This window comes from Entelurus aequoreus, linkage group LG12 (genome assembly GCF_033978785.1).
Source record: "Entelurus aequoreus isolate RoL-2023_Sb linkage group LG12, RoL_Eaeq_v1.1, whole genome shotgun sequence".
NCBI lineage: Eukaryota > Metazoa > Chordata > Actinopteri > Syngnathiformes > Syngnathidae > Entelurus > Entelurus aequoreus.
Window position 1 is genome coordinate 28,199,900 of NC_084742.1, and position 7,961 is coordinate 28,207,860.

Here is a 7,961-nt window from a genome sequence, read left to right on the forward strand (position 1 = left end):
GTAGTAAAATGTATAAGTTCCACTTTACACCTGGTCTGTGTTTGACAAAAAGTTACATTCCCGCTCTAAATACACCATATTTGTAGTCATTTTTCTCCTGCGTGGACTTCCGTCTTCCTAAACAATGAGTGAAGCTGCTCGAAACCTTGTGTCTGCAATTGTAAATAATTTAGTTTTTAAGTTTTGTGTTTCTTAAATAATCTATATAAAGTAATATACATTAGCCTATTGTTAAAATAATGGAAAAAACATTAAATATATTTGTTTTATTGTATTGTTACATTAATAGCTGTTGTATTATTATAGGATGGCTTGTTATAATAAATGGGTTATACTTGTATAGCCCTTTTCTACCTTCAAGGTACTCAAAGCGCTTTGACAGTATTTCCACATTCACCCATTCACACACACATTCACACACTGATGGAGGGAGCTGCCATGCAAGGCGCTACCAGCACCCATCAGGAGCAAGGGTGAAGTGTCTTGCCCAAGGAGACAACGGACGTGACTAGGATGGTAGAAGGTGGGGATTGAACCCCAGTAACCAGCAACCCTCCGATTGCTGGCACGGCCACTCTACCAACTTCGCCAAACATTTCATAGGATTTTCAGAGGGAGGAAAAACCAAGACATTTAATATAAAATGTAAGATGAATAAATACATAAAAAGAAAAAGAAAAAAAATGGTTAAAAGCCATCGTCCCGGGGAGCATTTCATTTCGTCCCGTGCATTTTTTTTACCGTCCCCGGGACGACGGGACTACGTTAATCTCAAGCCCTAGAAGTTGCATTTTATTGTTTGCATTATTTGTTTCAGCATTGCACTTTGAAGATGGTCCCTCAGCTCTTTGACAGCTTTGGCTCTTTTTCAGATCAGCAGACGGACTCTAAGTCTTTCTTATTTACAGTATATATAAACCTTTCTCATTTCTATTCAGACTTCCTTAACGGCTTGCCATAATATATATATATATATATATATATATATATATATATATATATATATATATATATATATATATATATATATATATATATATATATATATATATATATATATATATATATATATATATATATATATATATATATAATATATAAGCCAAATTATCCCCATCCAGATATTACTTTAATTCAAGTAATTAAGTAATATTTCCAGGGCTTTAATTTACAACCATTTTAGTCACATATGTGCCAAAAGTGTAATCTGTCCAACTTCAAAATATTTGGGAACAAACAATTATTGTATTGTGAGCGAAAGTCGTGGCATTAGCCTCTATGTTGTGAATGAATAACATAGAGGCTAATGCCATGACTTTCATTGTGTTTCAGTGTATCTTGAAGGATCATGCAAGTAATTGTTTCTTGTTGATGCTGTAAACAAAATGTCACTGTGCAAACCCATGTTTGTTGTTGTACTGAACACAGATTGAAAATAAACCGACTGAAATAAATAATTCATTGTTATTATTATTATTATTATAAGTCTTTGTTAGCTGTTTGTGAAGTGTTGTGCTCGTGCGCTACGTTCGCTCGCATCCTGTGCATCTCCTGGGGGCTAAGCCCCCCCTGTCCTTAAAAGCTAGTGACGCCCCTGGTGAAGTGATTACAAATACACTGGAGGCTGACACCCCAGTTGACATACTTCACACAAAAGTCATACTTTATCCATAATTGTTGGTCCAAAGCTAATGAGAATTTGGGCAAACTATGGGTAAGAATTTTTTAAGTCATTCTGTGTATTTTTTTTTTTTCATTTAATTCTGTGTTAGATGGCCTGCTGGTCACTTGACCCTGCATGAATGACCCAAGTGCTTCAAATACAGCCGTTAAATTAACACAAAAATTACATTGACTAAATAAAAGCATGGTTTATTGTAAGTTTGTGAGCTGAAATATATTTAGAACTACATTTAGATGTATTATTTTGGTTTCTTTCATCAGGGAAACAAAATCAGAACGACTGCAATTGCATGCTTCAGGGCACAGCCACACACGTCCTTGGTGTCCAACATGGCGCCTGTTGTTGGGTTATCCATACTCTCTCTGTCATAGTCTATACACTACTGCCACCTAACGTTTTGGAATTGCAACTGCATGCAAAGTCTACTGTATAATACAGTTCAGTACAGTGCTTGCAAATGAGACAACCATTATCAATTATAAACATATTTAAACACACCCAAATGTACAGAAAATTGGAACAGGTATCGATTCCTGGGTACTGGGAATTGGTAGTCAAATGTGAAAGGTACCCACCCAGACTGGCTCCCTTTTGCTTTTTTTGTCAAAGCTGCCTTCGGAAAACCAACGTCTACTTCTGTATTCTTCAAATCCTGGTTACGGCCTTGTTTTGCAAATTATTTTTAACCTATATTTAATTGAATACACTGCAAAGTCAAGATACTTAACGTTCGAACTGGTAAACTTAATTTTTTGCAAATATTAGCTAATTTGGAATTTGATGCCTGCATAATGTTCCAAAAAAGCTGACACAAGTGGCAAAAAAAGACTAAGAAAGTTGAGGAATGCTCATCAAACACTTATTTGGAACATCCCACAGGTGAACAGGCTAATTGGGAACAGGTGGGTGCCATGATTGGGTATAAAAGCAGCTTCCATGAAATGCTCAGTCATTCACAAACAAGGGTGGGCGAGGGTCACCACTTTGTGAACAAATGTGTGAGCAAATTGTCGAACAGTTTAAGAACAACATTTCTCAACGGACTATTACAAGGAATTCAGGGATTTCACCATCTACGGTCCTTAATATCATCAAAGGGTTCAGAGAATCTGGAGAAATCACTGCACGTAAGTGGCAAACCAACATTGAATGCCCGTGACCTTCGATCCCTCAGGCAGTACTGCATCAAAAACCAACATCAGTGTGTAAAGGAGATTGCGACATGGGCTCAGGAACACTTTAGAAAAACACTGTCAGTAACTACAGTTCGTCGTTACATCTGTAAGTGTAATTTAAAACTACTATGCAAAGCCAAAGCCATTTATCAACAACACTCAGAAACGAGCTCATCTAAGATGGATGATGCAAAGTGGAAAAGTCTTCTATGGTCTGATGAGTCCACATTTCAAATTGTTTTTGGAAACTGTGGACGTCGTGTCCTCCGGACCAAAGAGGAAAAGAACCATCCAGACTGTCATAGGCGCAAAGTTCAAAAGCCAGCATCTGTGATGGTATGGGGGTGTATTAGTGCCCAAGATTTGGTTAACTTACACATCTGTGAAGGCACCATTAATGCTGAAAGGTACATACAGGTTTTGGAGCAACATATGTTGCCATCCAAGCAACATCTTTTTCATGGACGCCCCTGCTTATTTCAACAAGATAATGCCAAGCCACATTCTGCACGTGTTACAACAGTGTGGCTTCGTAGTGAAAGAGTGTGGGTACTAGACTGGCTTGCCTGTAGTCCAGACCTGTCTCCCATTGAAAATGTGTGGCGCATTATGAAGCGTAAAATACCACAACGGAGACCCCGGAAAGTTCATCAAACAAGAATGGGAAAGAATTCCACCTGAAAAGCTTCAAAAAGGTGTCTCCTCAGTTCCCAAACGTTTACTGAGTGTTGTTAAAAGGAAAGGCCATGAAATGCAGTGGTAAAAATGCCCCTGTGTCAACTTTTTGGCCATTAAATTCTAGATTAATGATTATTTGCAAAAAAAGAAGGAGATTTCTCAGTTCAAACATTAAATATCTTGTATTTGCAGTGTATTCAATTGAATATTCGTTGAAAAGGATTTGCAAATCATTGTATTCTGTTTTTATTTACGATTTACACAACGTGCCAACGTCACTGGTTTTGGCTTTTGTACTTCAAGCCAGTACCTTTTTACCTCTGTTTCTGTTTGCATGTGCTAAGTTTTTGACTGGCCCGTGGTCCCACACTTTTCTTCAACATATATATGCTTCCTTCAATGTTTAATAAAACACTCTGATGCGCTTTGCTGTTCTCATCTTTGCTCGCCTCCTGACATGAGCATGTGTTGAAATTAAGAAAAGCTGTCTGCTTCAACACTAATAATGCAGGGATGATGTTGGCTGCAGAGAGAAGACAAAACACTTATTTTTAACACTCTTTGAATGCGAGAATTAAACAGTTGTCATGTTGCTTTGACACGCAACTCAATAGTCTGTGATGAAAGGTGTTTTTTGATGGCATAAGTATGCACAAATATTCTCATTTTGTTAGGTTGTAATTGGATTACCTTATTTTTCTTAGTTAGCAAGCAGGCTACGTCCTCCTTCATGGAGAATGGCGACAGGCACAATAGACCGAGAGTGTGGGAATGTTTATTTATTTCATTTTTTTGTACATACACTGAAGTACATGACATGATTAACTTCAACCTAACCTTTAACTTGTCCCAAAAGAAGTGGAAAGAAGCTGAGTTTATTTCACTTAACCGCTTCTCCATGTTTCAGCAATTATGGTACTGATTTGTTCATTTCTGTTTTCAACATGTCTATTTTACCTTTTTGTTTGATTAGTTAAGGGAATAACTTCATCTGGTTTGTAAATAGTGTGTTCAATATTTAAAAATAGTAAAGTAATTAAATATATAAACAAAAAATAAAGGAGTGGGCTAATAGTTAAGAGCACGGTATATCATAAACTATACTTTAGAGCAGACCCGGGCAAATTAAGGCCTGGGGGCCGCATGCGGTCCGTTAAGCTTTTCAATCTGACTCGCCGGACATTCCCAAATAATGTTTGTAGATCTTTAAGATGGAAACTGTAGCTGCCATTATGATGTGCAGTGATGTTTTCAAATTACCAGAAGTCTTGAACTATACAAAGTATTTCAATGGTTGGAATCTGTGCTTTTGCATGATTTACTAGTTACTATGGTAATCTAAGTCATAGCAACTCAGGCGAGGCACCAAGCAGTGTGGGTGTGGAGCGCTTCCACAAAGTGTTTCCAGAGCCGCCAGCCGGAAATGAGGGTGTCACGGACAGACGTGGAAGGAGATTTTTACAACAAAGTTCTAAAGCTTAGTGCTATATCAGATATATCAGATTGTAGGTGGGTTTATTTTGTTACCCTTCACGTTCATTATTCGCTTTTGTTTTTTGCATTTTTGTTGCTCACTTGATTGTAAAATATGTCGATCGAGAGGAGGTGTGACGTTCATATGTTGTCAATATTCAGTGTTTTATCGTACACAGTTAATATTGTAAATTCCACATTCTTTATTTTCATGTACATTCTGGGTGTCTCATTCAGTAAACAAATTTAAAATTATATTCCGTTTAAGGCGGTCTGTCGTAACGTTTTTAGCATTCAATCAGACATTATTGTGAGGTTTTGTATTAGTGTTACTAAAATTGTTCTCTCAATTTGGCCCCAGAGTCAAAATAATTGCCCAGGCCTGCCTTGGAGAATAATAAAAGGATTAGACGATAATTTTAGGAATGGAACTGGCATACTGAATAGATAAAAAAATCCAGGGTTTGTTTTTAAATAAACTCACATTTTCATCCATTTTCTATCCGACTTCTCCTCATTAAGATCACAGAGCCGGAGCCTATCTCAGCTGTCTCTGAGCAAGAGGCGGTGTACCCCTGGGACTGGCCACGACTCGCCAGTCAATCAAAGAGGGTAAGTAACATAGTATATTTAACAGTTACATATGTAGTATTAAATATTTAGTAAGATAATAATAGTGCTGTCAAATGATCAATGTTTTAAATAAGAATAATCACACTTTTCAATTTGGAATAATCAGGATTAATCACAGCCTGATTTTAATTAACTTAGAAAGAGCCTGTTATTCACACATGAATGCAATTGTATCGTCAGAATGTCATAGAGGAACATTTTATTTTAATTATTTTACTTTAATGCATGTCATTTATTTGTTAAAAACTTGGTAAGAGTCTTATTTGAAGTTAGTAAGTGAACTATTACTCATGCCAAATATTCAAGCGATTGGTATGCATGAAGATGTATGAGTAGGTGGATTGAGCAAGGAAAAAAGACAAAGCACTAATACGATTCAGTTTAAGACACTGTTCAAACTACAAGTATTCACGAAGTACAAAGAAGAAGAATTATGATAAACATCTTGAACCTTTTAAAAAATGAGATAATGATTATTTGTGTATTTAATATTTGTTTACTTACTTATGGTATATTTATGTTTTCACTGTTCTGTTACAACAGAGAACAAAGAAAAGGGATACAACTGCTATGATATGAATAGGGGTAGGATTAAATAAATGGTGCTTCTTCCTACTCCTTTTCGGACATTCTGTTACAATTGTATTGTATTAATGTTCGAAATAAACTGGAACTGAACAGAACAACTGAACTACACCCCTCATTTTGTCAAAACCAATTGTATCTCTATGAATCTGTAAAATATTGGAATGTTTTACTTCAACCAAACCATTAAAACAATGATTGTCAAACTAGTCTCCATCTAGTGGTATGGCAAATAAGTCTGTAAATATGTAATTTGACTGATTGATTGAGACTTTTATTGGTAGATTGCACAGTACAGTACATATTCGGTACAATTGACCACTAAATGGTAACACCCGAATATGTTTTTCAACTTGTTTAAGTCGGGGTCCACGTTAATCAATTAATGGTATAAATATATACTATCAGCATAATACAGTCATCACACAAGTCAATCATCAGAGTATGTACATTGAATTATTTACATTATTTACAACCCGGGGGGTGGGATGTGGACGGGGTTGGGGCGGGGGGTTAGGTTTGGTTGATATCAGCACTTCATCCATCCATCCATCCATCCATTTTCTACCGCTTATTCCCTTCAGAGTCGCGGGGGGCGCTGGAGCCTATCTCAGCTACAATCGGGCGGAAGGCGGGGTACACCCTGGACAAGTCGCCACCTCATCGCAGGGCCAACACAGATAGACTTCAGTCATCAACAATTATATCATCTGAGAAATGGACATTGAAACAGTGTAGGTCTGACTTCGTAGGATATGTACAGCGAGCAGTGAACGTATGAATGTAAATGGCGTATTGTTGTTGATGATGTTTGTGCAGTGTGTGTAATGTCACAGTGGCCAAAAATATTACAAAATATTTGCTAAATAAAACCTCTGCCTTGTTTTTAATAAATACTTAGGCCTGCTACGCTACCGGATTTTAATGCTGGTCATTATTGTGGTACTTGGAAAGCCAAATGTTTTCTGAGGTAGTACTTTCTGAAAAAGTTTGAGAACCACTGCATTAAAATCATCTCTGAGTATGATGCAATCACAGCAATAAACATGTTCAATTAATAGCTCTCTTACATTATTATCTTTATAGAGGCCGCTCTTTAAAAAAGGCAGCTGATATTACATGATTTCAATGTATGTCTCATATCCTAGAATGCTTTACTGCAATCGTACAATGTAGCAGGCTTGAATATCAGAATCAAAAATATTTATTGACTATAATACAATGTCCTTATCGTGATTATGTATTAAAATATATAAAATAAAAAATATCATCTGCCAACAGAGCGTGTAAATATGACCTAACAAAATAAAATGTCATTTTTAGCAAAGTCAAATATTCTTGTTCTCTTGGATGATTATTTTTGATAGTTTTTACTGATATAGCTCACATAGCTTGCACGTTAAAGCTCGTTTACATCTGTTATTAGCCAGTTCTCGTCGTGAAGTCCGCTATAGGCTTAATTGTGACGTTAACCGCTCGAGCAAAGCGATACTACATATGTTGGTATCAATCTAATACAATGTAACTACAGGACAGATACTTTTTATGTATCCATATTTTTTTCAAGATCATGAAATTATTATTATTTTTTTTTTTTTTTCCTCACGAATATAATCCTTATAATTTTCTCCTAATGGATATAATCCTCATAATACAAATGTTTTGAGGTCAACAAAAAATATATCATTACACTAATTTTTGAACAATATCTAATGCAATAAGATAGACAATGC